This window comes from Onychomys torridus, chromosome 4 (genome assembly GCF_903995425.1).
Source record: "Onychomys torridus chromosome 4, mOncTor1.1, whole genome shotgun sequence".
NCBI classification, from domain to species: Eukaryota; Metazoa; Chordata; class Mammalia; order Rodentia; family Cricetidae; genus Onychomys; species Onychomys torridus.
Genome location: NC_050446.1, coordinates 60,854,311 through 60,875,811, shown reverse-complemented (window position 1 = coordinate 60,875,811; position 21,501 = coordinate 60,854,311). Strand labels below are relative to the sequence as shown.

Here is a 21,501-nt window from a genome sequence, read left to right as displayed (position 1 = left end):
GTAACTTCTGAAGTTGTAGACCTGAATACATTAAAAAAAACTGCTTTAATGGACTCTTCCTAATTCAGAGATAGTAAACAGCCACCTGATGCTGCATTTCCTTGGAGGGCTTTGTTAAGTGTAGAGATGCTGTGCTTTAAGGAAAATAAGCTAGACCGGTCCACACGGAGAAGAGTCAGCTCCACCCAGATTAACTTCAAGTATTGTTCCATATCTGAACAGATATTCTCCAAAAATCTAACAGCATCTCAATCTTAGAACGGGAAAAAAGTATTTAAGTATAATATATGAGCTTTTCTATCTGGACATATGTCACAATGTATCCATTTCAAATTGAAAAACTATTTTGAGGGGGCTGGAGAGATAGCTCAGAGGTTAAGCGCACCTACTGTTCTTCCAGAGGTCCTGAGTTCAATTCCCAGCATCCACATGGTGGCTTACAACCATCTGTAATAAGATCTGGCACCCTCTTCTGTATACATAATAAATAAATCTTTAAAAAAAGAAAAACTATTTGAAACAAAATTTAATTTGTATAAACACCAAACATCATTTTGTACCATGTTATGGATAGATGTTTATGACAGAACTCAGTGAAGGATGTCTTGCTGGAGTAAACGGGGAGAGGAAGGATCTTTTACTGTTCATCACAGATGTATCACCTCTGCCTCAGGTTGTCAACACTAACCCCACTCCTCTTATTCATGGGTACAGGATTCTTTGCACACAGACCTCAGCATTCCTTATTTCTTTTGTGAAGCTCTCCAGCTCTGGAAAATTGGCTTCATGCTAGTACTTCTAATGTAAATCAGCACAAATTAAAGGGAGCTAAGTATGCTATCTAGCTTTCTGCATATGTCTTTTGATGAGCATAAATGTTCTCCTCCCAGACAGTTCCTCACCTCCCTGTAGTGTGACTCATTATAGTCATTTTGTGTGAACTCTGCCCAAGTAACTACTTAAAACCATGCTTGCCCACTGCTGTCCTTTCATGCTTTCCAACTAAGTAGCATGGCCTGGACTTTTCCTATAGTATAAGCATCTTGCACCAATGCTTATAATATAAGCATCTTGCACCAAACATTCTACTGTAATTTACGTAATTGCTATACTTTTTTTTTTTTTTAAATGTTTCTCTAACATGTTTCTTTTTTTTATGTACAAAGTCATTTCACTAACTTTCTAAACTTTCCTAGGAATGTCTGAATGTCATAGATGCTTAAGGTTGCTCAATAAATGATTAAATGAATGGATTTTATACACTGGACTCAAGGCCACAGAAAACTGCACAGTGACCTCCTGGTTTCAGATGCTGGAGCTTCAGCTCTGAATGTGTTAGAATCTCTGCACACGTCCCAAGAGAAAATGTCCAGAAACCAATGACTATTTTATTATTCTCAGGTTAATCTAACGTTTATCCCGACACTGTCTTTGTGAGGGGATGGTAAAGATGCTTTCTGTGATGAGCTTGGTGTTCAGGTTTCACTGAATTCCAAGCAATGACCCTTCTTCCAACTAGTATAAATAAGAACAGAGCCCAGTATTTTGACACAAAGTGTTGAAGCCTTTCCACAAGAGGCCCAACAATGCCTGAAACTGGCAGAATTATTGTTGAAACTGGCAAACTTGCCAACTGTTGGCTCCTGACAAAGCCTTACTCCATTACTTACTGCCTTTCTGGTCAATGGAGCTAGGTCGTCTACAAAAGCAAAAAGCTTAGCAATGGAGATGAAAGAAAGTAAATCAAGCATTTAAAAAGATCACATGTGGGAGAATGCAAATTTGGTTTAATAACCAAAAAAAGTTTAATAGGCATTGAGTTACATCCTTGTCCTCTGTAAGTCATTAAGCTTTTTAATGCCAATCAACAAGTATTTAATAAAAACCGTGAAAAGAATGTTAACATTCAATTTCCTTCACATGTGTACAGTTTTGTAGGTTTATTAAACTTAAAGCCAAAGCACTATTTTATAAACTCAGAATATGTATTTATATGTACAGAAAGATTCTGATACACACACACACAGAGAGAGAGAGAGAGAGAGAGAGAGAGAGAGAGAAATGCTTAAACAAAATCTTGATCTGTCATAATGCTCCATGTCTGACTATCACCAAATGTGTCATTTTTTAAAAGATTTATTATTTATTTATTACTATTTTTTTGTTTTTTTGAGACAGGGTTGTGAGCTGCCATATGGGTGCTGGGAATTGAACCCAGGTCCTCTGGAAGAGCAGCTAGTGCGCTTAATCGCTGAGCCATCTCTCTAGCCCTCCTCCCAATGTATCTTTTGAGTTGGCAAAATTCACATGTTACAACAATAACCTTTTTTTTTTTTTTTTGTAATTTACATTCCCCATCTACTTGAGAGTCATAGAGCTAACCATTCATTCGTGAAGAAACATCACAGAGATGTTCACTCTGAGCCCAGATATTTATATAACTCAGAAATACAATAATATTGGGGAGGATAAAGAGTGATGTCTATTGTATTTGGATATATACAATGTAGATTCAGAGCATAGTGAATGAAATATATATGTATCATAGTTCCTATTTTACCCTATTTTTCTAGTAGCAATAGTGACTAGATTTTTAAACCATAAGCAATGAACTGCATTGTACTCATTATGCTCTATACTGCTGAGGTATTGCTAAAAATAAAAATTAAAACGACTTCTGCCAGGCGGTGGTGGTGCACTCCTTTAATCACAGCCCTCGGGAGGCAGAGGAAGGTGGATCTCTGTGAGTTCGAGGCCAGCCTGGTCTACAGAGTGGGTTCCAGGACAGGCTCCAAAGCTACACAGAGAAACCCTGTCTTGGAAAAAACAAAACCAAACAAAAAACCAAAACTAAACCAAAAAACCCCAACTTCTTGTTGCCCTTCTTTTCTGTCATTTTATTCCTTTTATTCCCTTTTTTAAAATTTATTATATTTGTGTTTTAATTTTACACATCAGCCATGGGTTCCCCTGTCTTCCTCCCCACTCCCGCCCCTGCCTCCACCTTCCCCCCCATCCCTTCCCCTCCATTCCCATCTCCTCCAGGGCCAAGACTACCCTGGGGATTCATTTAAACCTGGTGGATTCAGTACAGGCAGGTCCAGTACCCTCCTTCCAGACTGAGCAAAGTGTCCCTGTGTAAGCCCAAGATTCCAAACAGCCAGCTCATGCATTAAGGACAGGTCTAGGTCCCACTGCCTGGATGCCTCCCAAACAGTTCAAGCTATTCAGTTGTCTCACTTATCCAGAGGGCCTGATCCAGCTGGGGGCTCCACAGCCTTTGGTTCATAATCATGTGCTTCCATTTGTTTGGCTATTTGTCTCTGTGCCTCTCCAATCTTGGTCTCAACAATTCACGCTCTTACAGTCCCTCCTCTTTCTGGACAATTGGACTCCTGGAGCTCCGCCTGGGGCCTGGCTGAGGATCTCTGCTGTCATTTTATTCTTAAACTTTCTGAATTAATCTGAAGGGTCATTATTAAGTGTATTTGTGATTAAATTATTATCATAAAGCATAGAGAGAATCATGCCTTGACTTTTGAGATTTAATCTTTATTTAATGTGTTTCTAGAATGCAAAGATTTCTGTTTGCTTTTATTTTGTAGTTTTCATAAATAATGTATCCTAAGAACATAAGTGCTGAAACATACGATAAACAAGACAATGCAGTGCTGTGCAGGGTATTTTCTTTATTCCAGGTAGCACATACCAGGAAATAATAAAGTAATGTGGCATCAATAACATTTAAAAAAGACAAAATAGCAATAATTTCTAACAGGTGGATTTGATTAAACTGTGCAAAGGACACTTAAAAAATAAATTACCCACAGGAAAATAAATACTTCAGTGAAATTTCAAATCAAGTACTTTTGAGTGTAAGAAGGATTAATTTCTCAATTTGCAGAGCCCACTTCACTTTCTCAAGCTAGCACCAATCTCTTGAGTGACAAATGAGTTTCCCATGTATTCTTGTTCAGAAAAACATTGTGCCAAAATAAGTATTCTTTTTCACCTAGGTTCAGCAGAGGCAACACATGCTTTTGAGAGTCTCTAACAGAATACTACTTACAGGTTGACTATGCTCTATTAAAACATGTAATACTAAATTACACCTATGAAATTTGCTGTGCATTTTGAATAGTTCAATGATTACTGCAATTTGCTCTTCGTTGTATAGAGAAACTTTGGTACCGCATAGGGCAATGTAAATCATACGGTTCAGCATGCTTTGACTCTTCTGTGTGCTGGTCTCCCTTTTTTTTTTTTTTACTCTGTGAAGCGTCTCCCTGCAAGGGATTGGCACCAGTGGCTGAATAACTACCTACAAAGTGAAATAGTATCGGAATCAATTTTGTAATTCATAATGTTACCTACAAACAATTGTTACTTTTAATATTTGATGAGTCATTTCAAAGAACTCCTGTTGAGAATTACTCACTTCAGAAAGTCCTAGAAAATCATTTTGTCTTGTTTTATTTATTTATTTTTTTGAGACTGGGTTTCTCTATATAGCTTTGGCTGTCCTGGAATTCACTCTGTAGACCAGGCTGGCCTTGAACTCCTAGAGATCCACCTGTCTCTGCCTCCCAAATGCTGGGATTAAAGGTGTGGGCCACCACTGCCCGGATTAGAAAAAGCATTTGTATGTTTCCTAGTTTGGTCAAATATTTTAAAATCATAAACATTTAACACAACTCAAAGTGTTCCACTTTTGAGGATATCCAGAGTATCACACTTGCTACAAGTAGCAATGTGAAAGAAAAGCTTGGAGACTTGTGTAGAAGTTGAAGAAAAAAAATGAAAAGAACAAAATTAAAGAGGGAGGTACTACTCAGAACACCTCACCTAAATTAACAGTAATGATTAATGACTAAATGAAAAGTCTGATAAAAAATCAAGTCAGGAATGAAATTTGAAAGTAAAAGGAACTATAAAAGACAAGAGCAACACTAAATGAACTCGGTAGGTTGAATTTATACATTTAAATGTATATGTATAGTGTGTGTGTGTGTGTGTGTGTGTGTGTGTGTGTGTGTGTGTGTAAAACAATGCTAATCAAAGAATAAGAAGCCATGCATCTGAAACTGAATGGAGGGAAATGTGGAAGGAGTTGTAGTGATAAAAGAGAGAGGGAATGGTGTAAATACAATACTCATATATGAGACTCAAAAACTAAATGAATTCATTAAAAAAAGAGAGGAAGACTGAATTAAATGAGCAAAATAACAGGATAAAATAAGAGGCTAGACCAAATAATAAGCTGTCTCAGTAAGACATATTTTATTTGCCACAATCATAATAAAATAAAAATCCAATCTCAAAGCATGTCATTTAAAATGGGGGAGATACTAGGTACATTACCATGGACGATGGACACTGCAAAGTGTACTTTTTTAGTTAATAAGTAAATCTAAAATTGTGTTGGGAAAATAATCTTTGTCTTATGTTTTTGGGTACTTGGAGTTAATGGTTAAGCCTAGAGTTACTACCTGAGATAAGCTCTGAGAAGTGCCTATTAAGTTGTAAAAAGCAAATAGATTTACTGTCTTCTTGTTCTAAGAATTGAACTCATTTAATTGGTCAAGACAATGGCTTCACTTCTATGTGGTGGTATCTTAGAGTCTAAACTGTTGACATGTTCCAGGTTCTCAGGATAGTTTCTGAATAGACAGTCACCACGCTGAAAGGATCAGGGCTATTTGGTAAAGTTTAAGTCCTTTTCACCAAGCTTATCAGACAGCATGAGGTGGTTCAGCACAGCCAGAAATAATGCATAGGTTTCCCAGTGTGCTCTGCAAGTGTTCTCTTTACTGGTGTCCTGCTGATCGTGAGAATATGCTGTATGGATATATTAATTAGGTTCAAGCTCACAATAACAGCACAGAAGGGTAAACAAGTCATATGTTTAAATTAAGTGATCATCTTTTTCAAAAACTACCAAACTCTAAGCATTCACACTGAAATTTGAAAAAAAAAAGATATATTCAAGACTTTCTTTTTTAAGCCTTAGCTCTGAATAAATAGCAATGATAGAAATTCTATTCAGAGGTACATTTTCCCTCTATGAATCACTATAACTTACAAGTATCAGAAACTTGCTATTAATTCAAATTACAGCTTTTCTGCTATCACTGAACTCAGGAGTAATCATCCATACACACATACACAAGTACATGCACACAATAGGACATACACATGCATGCACATATACACACATGCACACACACAAACACACTTGAAAGCATACATTAACTCAAGGGCTTTTCTTTTTTCTACCATTTTAAAAAACAAAATAAAACAAGTTAAAACAAAAACTAACAAGATTGGACAAGGCAAACTAATAGAAGGAAAAGAGCCCCAAGAGAAGGCACAAGAATCAGAGACCCACTCACACACTCAGAAGTCCCATAAAAATACTAAGCTGAGAGCTATAATCTATACACAGAGGACCTGGTATAGACCTCTGTTGGCCCTGTGCTTGCTGCTTCAGTCTGTGAGTTCATGTGAGTTTTGTTCAGTTGATTCAGAGGGCCTTGTTCTCTTGGTGTCCTCTACCCCTTCTGGCTCTTACACTCTGTTTCCTCTTCCACAGGGTTCCCTGAGCTCTGAGGGGCGGGGTTTGACGGAGACATCCCATTTAGAACTATGTGTTCCAAGGTCTCTCTCTCTCTCTCTCTCTCTCTCTCTCTCTCTCTCTCTCTCTCTGTAATGTCTGACTGTGGGTCTCTGTATTTGTTCCCTTCTGCTGCAAGAAGAAGCTTCTCTGATGATGGCTGAATAAGGCACTGATCTATGAGTACAGCAGAATAATATTAGGAGACATTTTATTGTTACTTTTTTTGGACCAGTAGTACTTGGTTTTACCCTAGGTCTCTGGGATATCTAGTATCTGGTTCTTTGTCACCCAAGAAGTGTTGGGTATGGGTTCCATCTTGTGGAGTGGGTCTTAAGTCAAACAGGGGAAATCAGACTTTGGTTGGTTAGATTAAAGGATTTTTCATCATTAGTTACCTAAAATTCCATCATTAGTTTCCTAGAGGACTCAGAAAAAAAGTATGATGTAGATTTTAAAAATCAAAATCAGATGGCTAGAATTAGACAAATAAATCATACTCATTAAATTCCAAGTACACAATTTTTTCATTTAACAATACTTGTGAACTCCCATGAATATTCTGATATTTTCACTGTAAAAGGAAGAAAAAATTCAAATTGGATTGTACTATGAGAGTCAAAGCCATCTTCCCTGTATTCTCATCATATACTGTGCTTCTATGTTTTGACTTAAAGATTCAAAATGCACAATTCTAGACAGTCTTACTGTGTTGATGCTCTACAAAGTTTACTCTCTAAACTTGATATCTCTCTTGCAGATTGTATCTATCATAAACATCTTATTTAACACCCCCTTACTAGAACCTGGTTTGTCTGAGCATCAAGTTCTTGCCTAACTATTCACACATACAACCCCACTGGTAAACGGTTACACTATACTAGGTTCTAGACATTTGGAGATCATTTACTCCCAGTATGACTTTCTAAGTAATATATTATTTAGCTTTAATGTTTTGATTTTTACTGTATAAAAGTGTGATTGTATTTTCTGTGTCAATTGCTTTTTTCATATAGCACTGTGGTATATCACTCTTAGAGTGTATTGTGTGATATATTATTTAACACTACTTCAGTATTCAATTGCATGAATGTGTCAGAGTGCATTTATCCTTTCTCCCACTGAGGAGTGTTAGAATTGCTTCCAACATTTGACCTTTACAAGCAAGGAAGTTATAAACAGTTCCCCTACATATCTCCTTATACACCTGTATGAATTTCCTTATAGAAAAGATTTATAAGATGCATTTCCAAGCAATCCATAGTGCTGACCCAATTTAAATTCTCAACAACAGTAAATAAGATATTTATTGCACCATAGCCTTTCCAAAACTGTGAATTTCTGTGAAACTTTCTAATTTCACCAGTCTGGAGGGTGTAACGCAATATCACATTGTGGTTTTGATTTACATCTCTCTGGTCATGAATCATGGTGAATTTGCATGTAAAAAGAATAAAAATTTTCCCTTCAAACATTTGCTTCAAATTAGGTAATTGAAGTAGTTGATTTGGAGGAACTGTGACTAAACCCCTTCTATCTATCTGTCTGTCTGTCTATCTGACTGTATCTATCTATCTATCTATCTATCTATCTATCTATCTATCTATCTATCTATCTCTCTATCTATATCTGTCATCTCATATTTGTCTATCATCTATCAATCATCTTTCTACTATGTATCTATCCATGTATCATTTGTCAATCATTGGCCTATATATCATCTATCCTCTCTATATATTTAAATTCTATTAAATATTGAAAGTAAGTTATGGAACCTACAGATCTTCTGAATATGATGTATCTCTTTCCCCACTGTTGTAATATTAACTTCTTATACATTAAAACATTATAGAAGGCACTGGAGTTTGTCTTTCACAGAAGTCATAATATGGCAACTACATAATTATCTTTATAACCATCTGTTGAGTTTATCTCATTTATTTCTTCAAGGCTTTGATTTCTACTTAATATAGTTAGGTGTAGGTTTATTTTTCTTTAATTTAATTATTGACTATAGCAACCTTTCATGAAGAAAGTTTATTTGCTTATGTGTACATGTTCTATTTCTTTTCTATGTTCTCAAGGTTTAGTTCATTTTAATTTCATTATCCAGTCAATTTAGACATTCTGCTACTGAACAAAATCAGTTGTTTCTTTCATTTTTATCTAGATATCTTATATTTTCATGAGGTTTGTATAATAATACATTTTATGCTTCCTATTGGGTATTCATCTACTTTTACCACATTCTTTGATACTGTATGTATTAATGTTGATCTTATAAAATGAAAGTACATGACATCTCATACACTATAATTTTGTTAATATATGCAAGAAATTTATCAACCAAAATTAACTCCATATTTTTTTCATTGAATTCCCTGTCTCCTTCTTGCACTTAAAAGCAACCTTGTGATTATACTTGGCCCACATAGATAATCTAAGAAAAAAACATCTCTTCATTCCAAGGGTCGTCTAACACAGCCTTACTTTCATATGCTCTTTAATCCTTCTGTTTCGTGTGCTGTAACATAGTCAGTTTCCAGAGATTAGATTGGGGCATCTTAAATGTTCCCACAAGAGTTGTTGACTATGTGAAGTGATGGATTAGTTCAATTAAATTATTAGTTCAATTAAACCATTCCACAATGCATATATAAATATTATGTTGTACTGCAGAAAGACAAACATGGTAGGTACTCTCTCATAAGAGGATACTAGATGTAAAGCAAAGGATAACCAGACAACAACCCATAGCTATAGAGAAGCTAGGAAACAAGCAGGACCCTAAGAGGGACTCATGGATTGCCCTAGGAAGGGGCAACAAAGGAGATCTCCATGAATGAACTGGGCATGAGGGAGGGCAATTAACTTCATATTTAATCTTATGATAACCAGTGTAATTGGTTTCATGACCTGATTGCCCAAGGGTTTAAAATATTCTTCCATGGTCACTTTGACTGGGATAAAAAAATGAAAAATTTAGAATTATACTGAGAGAAAACACTGATGTCCCTCAGCTGTTTCTATTTCTAGTGGCATCTTCTAACAAGTTGGGAAAATATTCAAAATAAACTTCAACTTTGAACCTGCTGAATTCCATATGGGTGCCAATAAAGCCTGAGGCTGAAGAGTTTTTATTTTTTTTCAAAAGCATTTTTAGAAAAATCCTGATTCTAGATTTAGACAGCTTTAGTTCACATCTAAACAAACCCTTTTAATATAACCAAATCCTAATCCTAAAAATAGTATTATTAGATTACAATTATATATGGAAATTATGAAAACATGATACTTTTTCTTAATTATAGAGTAATATTACAAGATAATTAAAATAAGCTTTTGTTCACAAAATACTTTATTGCTTTAAAAAAGAGACAACTGACCCAAGCCGGTGGGAGCTCATAGACTCTGGGGAACATGCATGGAACTGAACCAGGCCCTCTGAATGTGGGTGACAGTTATGTGGTTAGATCTGTTTGGGGAGCCCCTGGCAATGGGACCAGGACTTATCCCAGGTGCATGAACTGGGTTTTTGGAACACATTCCTTAGGGTGGGATACTTTGCTCAGCCTTGACACAGGGGGTGAGGCTTGGTCCTGCTTCAACTTAGTGTGCCAGACTTTGTTGACTCCCCAAGGGAGGCCTTACCCTTTTGGAAGAGTGAATGGGAGGTGGGATTGGGAGAGGGGGGGCGGGAGAAGGAAAGAGAGGGGGAACTGGGACTGGTATGTAAAATGAAAAAAAAAAACCTTTTTAAAAAGAAATAAATTTAAAAAAGGGAAATGAAAAATAGTCTTTCATAATATGTTTGAATGCTCACATAAGCCTTTGTCTGACTTGATAGAAATCCTTGACAATGACTTAGGTAGTCATTAAAGCATAACAGTAGATTAATAGATCAGGAGGATAAAATCAACAAAAGTTTTTCAGATCACAATGGTCAGTAAAGACATCACAAAATACAAATTTGACATCTTTGAAGTTCAGTAAATTTTTATACAGTATGAATGTAAAGCAATGAAAAATATATTGTGATTTCATCGTATTTTCAACATTCACTCAACCTGGAAAGATGTATACAAGCCAACATATGTATTTGGTTTATTTTTATTTATTTTTTTTTAAGATTTATTTATTTATTATGTATACAATGTTCTGCCTGCATATATGTCCACAGGCCAGAAGAGGGTGCCAGATCTCATTACAGATGGTTGTGGGCCACCATGTGGTTGCTGGGAATTGAACTCAGGTCCTCTGGAAGAGCAGCCAGTGCTCTTAACCTCTGAGCCATCTCTCCATCCCATATTTGGTTTATTTAATACTTCTAGATTCATTTATTACTAGCACTCTGTGTAAAAAGAGCTCAAGTTCATTTTGACTCAATAAGCCTTTGTGTTATTCTTTGACCAGGCCTAGGACTCCGTGCTTTTAACATTTCCACTGTGATGGTGCTAACCCTCAGAACCAGCCATCGTTCTAAGTCTAACCTTTCCCTAGTGCAGTCACAGCAGCTACCCTCCTCTTCCAAAGTCTCTGCTTCTGTGCCACCTTCTCAGAGACGTTTCAGACTGTCACAGTCTTCTCTTTTATTTCCTTTATCTGCTTTATTTTTCTTTGTTGCACTTATTACATTTACATATCTAATTATTGGTAAGCTTTCACCTTAATAGCTCCAGAAGGCCGGGGACTATGGTATCTTCAAGTTACAGAGCAAAGCTACACTTAAGCAGACTCCACCTCCTTCTAGTGCTAAGATCTCAAAGCAATCGGAAACATCTGCATTCATGTTTTGTCCCTCAGTGACCCCATTATAAGGATATGTTGCCATGCTACGAAGCAAAACTCTGTCTTTTTTTTTTTTTTTTTTTCACTTCTAGGCTAGCTTAATGGTAACCTAAATGTGGCAGATATATCTCCTCCAAACTTCCCTTTCAAACACACCATTTAAAATTGTAATTTTCACAGAGAAACACACTAGTATATGCTTTTAAGTTAAGTTCTGTAAAATTCCACTTCCTACTCATAATGTTACCAAATTCACAGGAATGTTCTTTTGTCATCCAGGGCCCTATGATGATACACCAACAACTTGTGCTACCAACTGTCAAAACTTTGGATGGTCTAACACTCAGGTATTGCATATATTTTGACAAGATATTCAAAGTAACATCTTGGATTGCCAATAAAGTCAAAGATATTAAGAGTGCATTAATTGTAAGAACAATAATTATGCATCTATTGATACACGTGATAGTCCCCTCCCTACAATGCTTCATTAGATTTTCTTACCCTCACTTATTTTTGGGCTGAAAGGTTTTTAATATTTCAATGATTTTCCTACTAAGGTATAATAATACTAATGAAAATAAACTGTACTAATTTGTGTTATCTTAAATTCAAAGCTTCAAGAGATGGTTTCTTTTTTTTCTGTTTTTAAGCTGTGGACTTTAAAAAAGAATTCCCAAGTTATGCTGTTAGACCCCAAAATAGACCATCTATAATAGTTCTTTGTCCCAGTGCCTGTCTTTGGGAACTCATCATTGTTCAGCTCTTATGTGTCAGTTTCCTCTGCGCATTACATTTCAGATGACTCACTGTTCCTCACAGCAAGGTTTTAATACTCCAAATGCCTACATGCATGTGACAGCTGCCCTTTTCTTCCTGACATTTTTCAAGTGATGTTCTGCCAAATCACTTCTTATAACACTTCCATTTGCTTCATATAGATAGGGAAGGAAGAATCTATAACAAAAGAATTTTTTAATAGGAAAGAATTGGCTTTGGCTTCCCAATGTGTGTATCCATCATAATTTGATGTTGAAAAGGATTATATAATATTTTAGAATATCATTCCATCATGCAAATTGTAGTGTATACTTAGTAGTTTGGAAGAGCTGCAACAAAAGGTTTAGATTTAAATGGCTGTCTCTTCAGTTGATTCATCTCGTATGACTTATTGAGCATGAATCAGACTCTCTCTCTCTCTCTCTCTCTCTCTCTCTCTCTCTGTGTGTGTGTGCCTTTGTAATTATTTTTATTTATAACAATTAAGTTTAAAGTGAAAATATGTTTAAATTCCAGCAAGAAATGGGTTCACAAAATCATTCCCATGGAGATGAAACACATAACTAGAAGTAGCAATGGCCTTCCATACATCTGCTAGAATCAATAGTGGTTTAGTTTTGGTCTAATAAAACAGCCTAGAGCTGAGACTGAGGACAGACAATGCTTGTTCTTAGCACAATGTCACTGTTATGGAACATATCACAGTTCACTAACAACCCCTGGTGCCTATGTTTTAAGTCTGTACAGTGAGGAGATTTTACTGCAAGATTTTCAAGTCCATTCCAGCTCTGGCAGTCTGGAATATCTGATTAGATTACTTTGACCTAAAGAGGAGCTGAGAAAAAACCATCATATACACATCTTTCTAACTAATAAGAAGACTGTAACAGTTTAGCTCTTCTAACTTCAAGCATTTTGGAATGGTTAATTTACACAATCACTGGACACACTCTAAAACTTGGCTGATAGGAGATAGGAGAGAAAGAAGGGCATCTCTGACCAGATTGTACTTTGAGAAGGATCTAATTCCATCACTGATATTTAGTAATGTTGCTCAAAACTTTCTGACTCCAAAATAGTAAAGATACCAGCTTTCTAATACATTTCTAAATGTTTCATAGGTACATTTCACATTTAAATCTTTGTCTAATTTGAATTGAACCTAAGATATTTTCCCCCAAATTAAAGGACAATTGTTTCACACATTTTTTTGTTAGTTTATCCTGACCATATTGACTAAGGATTCAGTTCAATGATTATTACTAAACTAAGTAACCAAATTGTTTGGACTCTAGGTTCCATTTGACTTACCTGTTTTAACTTGAAGACTAGAATTATTTGTTAATTCCATTATACTTAATGTTATTTTGAAGATAAACAGCATTTTAATTAATCTTGGTCTTGGATATATGAATATAAATATTGGCTCTTAACAAATATTTTATTATTATATTGTTTTCTATCTTGACATTAATCTTTCTGTCAAAGCAGGTTAGATATCTCCTATCAATGATATTAATCTTGACCAAATATTTCCTTCTGAAATTGCCATACTAGAGTGAATACAATAAAGTATAATTTTTTAAAAAAGATTTGTTTATTTTATGTATATGGGTGTTTTGTCTACATGTCTGTCTGAACACCAGAAGAGGAAACTGGATCCCATATAATTATAGACAGTTGTGAGTCACTATGTGAGTGTTGGGAATTGAACCTGGGTCCTTTGGAAGATCAGTTAGTGCTCTTAACCACTAACCCATCTCTCCAGCCCCCAATAAAGTATAATTTTGTGTTTTTATTTGTTTATTTTGACACTGGGTGCTGAACTGAGGACCTCACACATGCTAGAAACAAGCTATACAAGAGCTGCACACCTGCCTATCGACAATTCATGGAGATCTGCCAGAGTTATACCTGTCCCAGCTGTTCTTCACTTTCAGCCAGCTTACTCTGCTATGACATCTTTATAGCTTTTAAAGATTGTCTAATTTTTGTCAACTTCATCTCCTCAGTTGTAGGTGTCTTTGGCATGTTACTTTAATATATAGAGTCCTACTTATATGTTTAGAAATATTGCTTATATTGCTACTGATCAGCAAAGACACATGCAACACATTTATATTCTGTTATATTCAAATGAGCAAGTTTCTACTTTAAACATATGAGAAATGTCTAGATCCTACAAAGAAACAAAAGGCATGTTTATAAAGGAGGAAGATCTGTTGACTATAGTTTTTACAGGAAGTTCCTGCTGTGGGGAAAGGCTCTTTACTTTCTCAGACTACTATAGATATCTCACAAAGGAAAACCAAACACAAATATTTGCAGCTTTTTATGTGCTTGATCTCAAACCTCCCTGCCAATGAAAAACAGATCTTGGATGTAAAGGAAAGTAAAACTATGATCCAGTCAGCCTGCAGATGGAATTGCCAAACCCTAGCTCCTGGTTCACATTTATAGTGGTTGTTTGGAAAGGTCCAATTTCTTTGTAATCAGACCATTTTAATGTTCTACTCTATTATTATCATCTGGGCTTCTACCCTTCTTTCTTTTAGATTTTTTTCTTATGTGTATGAGTTCATGTATGTGTAGAGTGTGCATGCCTGGTGCCTAGGAAGCTCGGGAGAGAGTACTAGACCCACTGGAACTTGAATTACAGATAGTTAGGACCTATCATGTGGGTTCTGGGAACTGAACACAGGTTCTTGGAAGAAGCAATAAGTGCTCTTAACCATCAAGCTGTCTGTTTAGCTCCCTAGGAATCTGTCTTTGATATGGTCAAGTCATCTAGAAACAGTTATTTGAACTTAGATTTAATAGTAAAGTGAGTAGCACCAATTCCCTCTAAAATAGGCAGACATTTTCTTGAGACTTCTCTAGTCTTGTTAAAATTTCCAATACAATATAAAAGTTATCCAGGTCTAACATTCACATTTCATTTATTCTGGGAGGGATTCCAAAAGATAGCATCTCTGGGTTCTGGTGTTATTTTATTTTATTTTTTTAAAATTTTGTTGTTGTTGTTGTTTTGTTCTTTATTCTGTCAGGGTGCTTTGAGTAATGTGACTGTCTTGGTTTATGTTCTATTAGTTTTCAAGAAAATTTTATACTTTTAAAATAGTTTAAAAATCCGGGTGGTGGTGGCACATGCTTTTAATCCCAGCACTCGGGAGGCAGAGCCAGGCAGATACCTGTGAGTTTGAGGCCAGCCTGGGCTACCAAGTGAGTTCCAGGAAAGGCGCAAAGCTACACAGAGAAACCCTGTCTCGAAAAACAAAACAAACAAACAAACAAAAATCCAAATGTAGCTGGAGTTTTCTCCAGTCCTGCCTGGCCCACAGTCAGGACAAAACTCTATGACATGACAGTCCCACAGCCGCTTAGACCCAACCAAGTAAACACAGAGACTTATATTGCTTATAAACTGTATGGCCATGGCAGGCTTCTTGCTAACTGTTATTATATCTTAAATCAACCCATATCTATTAATCTATAAGTTGCCACATAGCTTGTGGCTTACCGGTATCTTAACATCTTCTCATGGTGGCAGCTGGCAACGTCTCTCTGCCTCAGCCTTCCACTTCCCAGAATTCTCCTCCCTCTTTGTCTCACCTATACTTCCTGCCTGGCTACTGGCCAATCAGTGTTTTATTTATACAGAGCAATAGCCACAGCATCTAATTGATTCTATAAAATAAATGCACTTCATTTCAGATATAAGAAAAATTTAACTGCAGTCAAAAAATAATTTTTTCTTCAGTATTTGTCAAGAATCATGTGTGACAAACATATTAATTTAAAATCTTTCTTAAAGCTTTAGTTGGTAGCATATAACTGTTATCCCTGCACTTGGATGGCAGGGTCAGGAGAATCAAAACTCACAGGCAGTCTGGGCTATGCAAGGAGACCTTGTTACAATCAATCAGTCAATCAATCAACTGATTGATCAAACAAACAAGACAAACCAATCTGTTTCCCACTCTTATGTAGATTCTGTGCATGCGTATGTTGGTATGTAGGACAGAGGACAACATTGAGTGTTGTTCTTTTTATTTTTGTTTGTTTGAGAAAGGGTTTCTCTGTGTGTAGCAATGGTTGTCCTGGAACTTGCCCTGTAGACCAGGCTGGCCTCAAACTCACAGAGATCCGCCTGCCTCTGCCTCCTGAGTGCTGGGATTACAGGCATGCACCACCACTGCCCAGCTGAGTGATGGTCCTTAAGATGGTCTCTATCTTGTTTTCTGAGACAGGATCTTTCTTTAGCCAGGGGCTTGCCTTACAGGGTGATGATTAGCTGGCCAGCCCTAAAGAATAATGACTTTCATTTATGACATATCTGACCTTTCAGCCTCACTCAGAGTTCCTTTTTCTATTTCAACACTTTAGCTTTTGTTTGCCTCTTTTTCATATATGTCATTATAATGGTGTTAACTAGATTCAATCAGTAAAGAATTAGGCTGTCATATATTTAGTTGAGTTTATCACTAAGATAATATACAAATGAGAAATACAGAGTCAGGCTTGGGCCTATAATATTAGCTATTCTACTTGGGGCAGGAGACTTGCAAGCTTAAGGCCCATGTGACTTATCATGATTCCATTCCAGAATAAAAGAAGGAAGAGAAAAACTAAAGATAGAGTTCAATGGTAGGACTCTTGCCCAGTACACACAAAGCCTTAAGTTTAACCCTAGCAAAGCAAAACAAAACAAAAAAAGTAGGAAATAGGAAACATTCTCTGTCTTTTATATGGTATATCAGCTCTATGTCATTCAAAATTTGTAGATATTTATAATCAGAAATGATTAGGACAGAAATGTTTCATGTAGCCATTATTTATAAGTTAACCATCATTAAACTTTATATCATGAGTACTTTATAAATTGACAGATACAATTGTATGTATTTGGCATGGACAATGTGATATCTTGAAGTATATTTGTATGGTATAGGACTGCTAAATCCAGCCAATTTACATATGAATCTTTTACATATTTTCCATTTTATTTGTTTATTTATTTTAGTGGGAATACTGTCAGTATTTCTCAAGGTTTCCTTATATTGCCATTACCAACATCAACTTGCTGTATGATCAATGCATCTTTTGAACTTATTCCTTTTCTGTAACTAATTTTGTGCCCTTTGACCCATATCTCTGCAATCATCAATTCTATCAACTCCATAAAGTCCTTGGGGACCACAATGTACTTTCCAGGTGTGTAAGATCAACTATTTTAAGTTTCATAAGATGGGGCCATGTGGTATTTCTCATCCTGTGCCTGGGTTATTTCTCTCAGTATGTATGTCCTCTGAGTTCATCAATGTTTTTTCAAATGAATTGCTTCCTTCTTTTATGGCTGAGTGATGCACCATGTGTGTGTAGCACATTTCTTCAGCCAATCACCATTTGAAGATACTTAATTTATAAACACTGTTGCAGACTTTGTGTTCATAAGATATCTGTATTAGTGCTATAGTTGGATTATAGAAGAGGGTTTTTTTTTTTTTCTCGAGACAGGGTTTCTCTGTGTAGCTTTGAGCCTTTCCTGGAACTCTCTTTGTAGCCCAGGCTGTCCTCTGCCTCCCAAGTGCTGGGATTAAAGGTGTGCGCCACCACCACCCGGCAAGAGTTTTATTTTTATTGTTTTAAAGGAATTTCATTTTCCATAATGCCAATATTAGTTTTATTCCTACCCACAAAGGGAAAGTGATTCTTTTTCTCCATGCTGACACATCACTTGTCATCTTTCATAACTATTCTAACAAGAGGGAGGTGGCACCATGGGGGCAGGATTAGAACGACACTGATTAAAGGATAAAGACGACATGCAGCCAGGGCATGGCCACAGTGTGGGGACTGTAGCTGATGGCCTATTTTCTTGACATACCAACCATTCAACTTTTTTTCAGCCAATACTTTGTTTAAAAAAAAAATCACAGTTTAATGAAATAATGACAAAGACAGAGCCAGTTTCTTGCCACAGACATCATTAGAGGCTGAAGCAGCATGCAAGGTTTTTTTTTTTTTTTTTCAGTTTATTCAGAAGGGTTTGTTTTCCTTTTGTTTATCAACATTTTCAAAGCATTCTGCTTTTGTTGTTATTTTATTTTGTTTGCTACTCATAGTCTACTGTGACATTTGCTTACCCATGGGCACACTTTTCTTTCTTATTTTTCTATTTTTTTATTATTAAGAAATTTTTTTTTATTCATTTCACATACCAACCACAGATATTCCCTCATCTCTCCTCCTACTTCCCCTGTCTCCCTCCAGCCCACTCCCCCATCCCCTCCCCAAAAAGGTATGGCCTCAAATGAGGAGTCAGCAAGCCCAGCACATGCAGCTGAGGCAGGTCCAAGCTCCTCCCCTCTGCATCATGGCTGTGTGTGCAAGGTGTCCCACCATAGGCAATGGGCTCCACAAGGCCAGTTCATGCACCAGGGATAGATCCTATTCCCACTGTCAGGGGCCCCTCAAACAGACCAAGCCACACAACTGTCTTGCCCATGCAGAGGACCTAGTCCAGTCCCATGGAGGCTCCACAGCTGTCAGTTCAAAGTTCATGAGTTCCCATTGGCTTGGTTTGGTTGTATCTGTAAGTTTTCCCATCATGGTCTTGATGCACCTTGCTCACAGAATCCCTCTTCCCTCTCTTGGACTGGACTTCTGGAGCTTGGTCTGGTGCTTGGCTGTGGCTCTCTGCATCTGTTTTCATCAGTTACTGGATAAAGGCTCTATGATGACAGTTAGGGCATTCACAAATCTGATCAATGTGGTAGGCTAGCTCAGGCACCCCTCTACCACCACTAGCAGTCTAAGCTAGGGTCATCCCTGTGGATTCCTGGGAACTTCCCTCACACCAGGTTTCTCCCTACTCATGACATCTCTAGCTATCAAGATATCTCCCTCACTCTGACCCTGTTCCAGCTCTACCACCCCATTCCCCTGTGCTCCCATTCCCAATCCCCTACCCTCCATTGCTCCCCCCGCCCCAGCTCCCACCAGTTTACTCAGGAGATCTTACCTATTTCCCCTTTCCATGGCGATCCATGTGTTCCTGTTTGGGTGCTCCTTGTTACCTAGCTTCTCTGGAGCTGTGTGTTACAGTCTGGTTATCCTTTGCTTTATAACTGGTATCCACTTATGAATGAGCACATGCCATGTTTGTCTTTCTGAGGATGGGTTACCTCACTCAGAGTGATATTTTCTAGTTTCATCCGTTTGACACAGGCATAAGAATTGACTTGGGGTATGCTCACTGTACTCTAGGGTACCACTAAAATTCTCCTTTTGTGTGAAAAGTTCAATGACATATGTGTTAGATTAAGCCCCTGGTCAACCTCCTAACATTTAGAAGACATTCATCTACATTGGTCTGGAGTGGAATTCTCTCCTCTCCTGTATCTCATATTCCATCAGTTAATGACCTCACACTCTGATGATGCAATGCATCAAAATCTCTTCTTGATATGTTGCCACTAGGAATTTTGCCACTTCATTCATTGCCCCAGGCCTGTGATTTGTGGCGTTAACCAAAGAATATTTCAACAAGAGATTTGTAACTAAATCAACAAGTTAATCAATACAACAAAAAGAACATTTGACATTTCATGTTTTCTAGGAGGTTCAATTACTAAATGTACAGAGAAAAAGTATGAAAGGAGTAGATTGCTTTGTTAGCTGCAGGAAGAGGGCATCTTTTGCCAGTTTCACACGTGTGCTTTGACCTAGGGTATTTTATAATAATAAAAAAGTTTTCCCATTCTCTTATTGGTAGGTTGCTGCTGCTGATGGACTTTTTCAATACAGACTAGATTTCAAATGAGCCCCTTTTGACTTGGATGTGGTTCACGTAAATAAATTAGCAGTAGACTTAAAATGTGACCATATTTATAATCTTGTTATTTAAAAATTACTATTAGGTAAAATAGTTGACTAATATTGAGAAACCCAGAAAATTTTGTGAGTAAAAATATATTAATTGACTTTGGTAAGCAACTATAATTATACAGCTTTCCCATACTCAAAGTATGGTGGGAAAATTTCCTTCTTAATGGGCCCCAGAGGGCCAGCCACATATACAGCATGATATGCTGGACAAAGGGGTGGTTAACACTCCCGAGTTGGATGGAGTAGGATTATGCAAGACTCCATCATGCTACTCAGAAGAGCTGAACAAGTTAAAAATGTTAAGAATTTTTCTTTGCAATGTTCCATTTGTCTTGGCTGTAGATAACAGAAACCATGGAAACCGAAAGCAATGGCAAGAAGGGATTACTGTTTCTTAGTTTGTGATAGCAAAACTTGCATATGAATCAAATAAACAAATACTTATAACACTATTCTCTCAATTTAGATGTAACACTTTCTAGTCTTCCTGCTGGATTGGAGCAAATAATTATATCCAATATTAAATTTTAATTGTAGTAATAGCTAACATTTATTGAATGCTTATACTTTGCTAGCAAATGTTTTCAGCTGACTACATGCTGATCTTTCATTTTGTAATCATGTAAATACTATGTAGAGCATAGATAGCTTTATAGCTCATGTTTTATTTATGTGAGCATTGAGCTTAGAAGAGCTAAATGGCTTCTCCAAGATATGACTTTGATAAGCAACTATACTTATACAGCTTTGCCATACTCAGAGCATGGTGGGAAAATTTCCTTCTTACAAAGATATGTACATATGTTTATATGATTAATCAGCATAATTTAGCCTCAGTCATTATCTATGTTATATTTGGTGCAAATTTCCAGTCTTTGCAAATAGCTGACTCCAGCTTCCTCCAGATCTAGGTGTTGGCAAAGCAACTCTGAATTACCCCCACTGTCAGGCACTGCATAGCTAGCTACTCAAACACAAATTACAGTTTTCTCTGCATGCGTTCATTCTCTCACCATCAACACACAGAGCTAGAGCCTGAACAAAAGGAGTATTGAAAGGTCAGGTCATTAACAACTAAGAACTGCTGATGGTAATTATACCGTTGTCTGGAGTGTTCCAAACCCACTCTTGTCTTTTTAATATGTTAATAAGAATGATTTAAATATTACTAGAGTTTAATAACATTCTCTTGCTTTCCTCCTATGTGAGGATGGGCAAGTGCAATCAAACTAATTGGTCAAAAGAATAACCATCACAGCAGAGCAGCAGTCAGATAAGCACTGTACTATTTTGTCCAGGATATCAGTCTACATATGTGGCTGGCCCACTGGGGCCCATTAACCTGGTAGGAGCTGCCTTGCTTAGAAGGACAGCAGTCACAGCCATCACCGCTTGTGTGTGAGTTTATTTTATTTTACATGATCCCCAAG

The 21,501-nt window shown here is 36.9% G+C and overlaps 1 protein-coding gene across 3 annotated transcripts in view; it reads left to right on the top strand.

Annotated features, from left to right (window-relative positions):
* Positions 1-21,501, top strand: part of Calcrl (calcitonin receptor like receptor) — a 92,821-nt gene that overhangs the window by 7,356 nt on the left and 63,964 nt on the right. For 2 of the 3 annotated variants that reach the window (XM_036185912.1, XM_036185911.1), the window contains one exon: positions 11,681-11,748. The exons of the other annotated variant lie outside the window; for it this stretch is intronic. The gene's annotated coding sequence lies outside the window, so the exon portion shown is untranslated. The remainder of the gene's footprint in view (positions 1-11,680; positions 11,749-21,501) is intronic. 3 annotated transcript variants of the gene reach the window in all.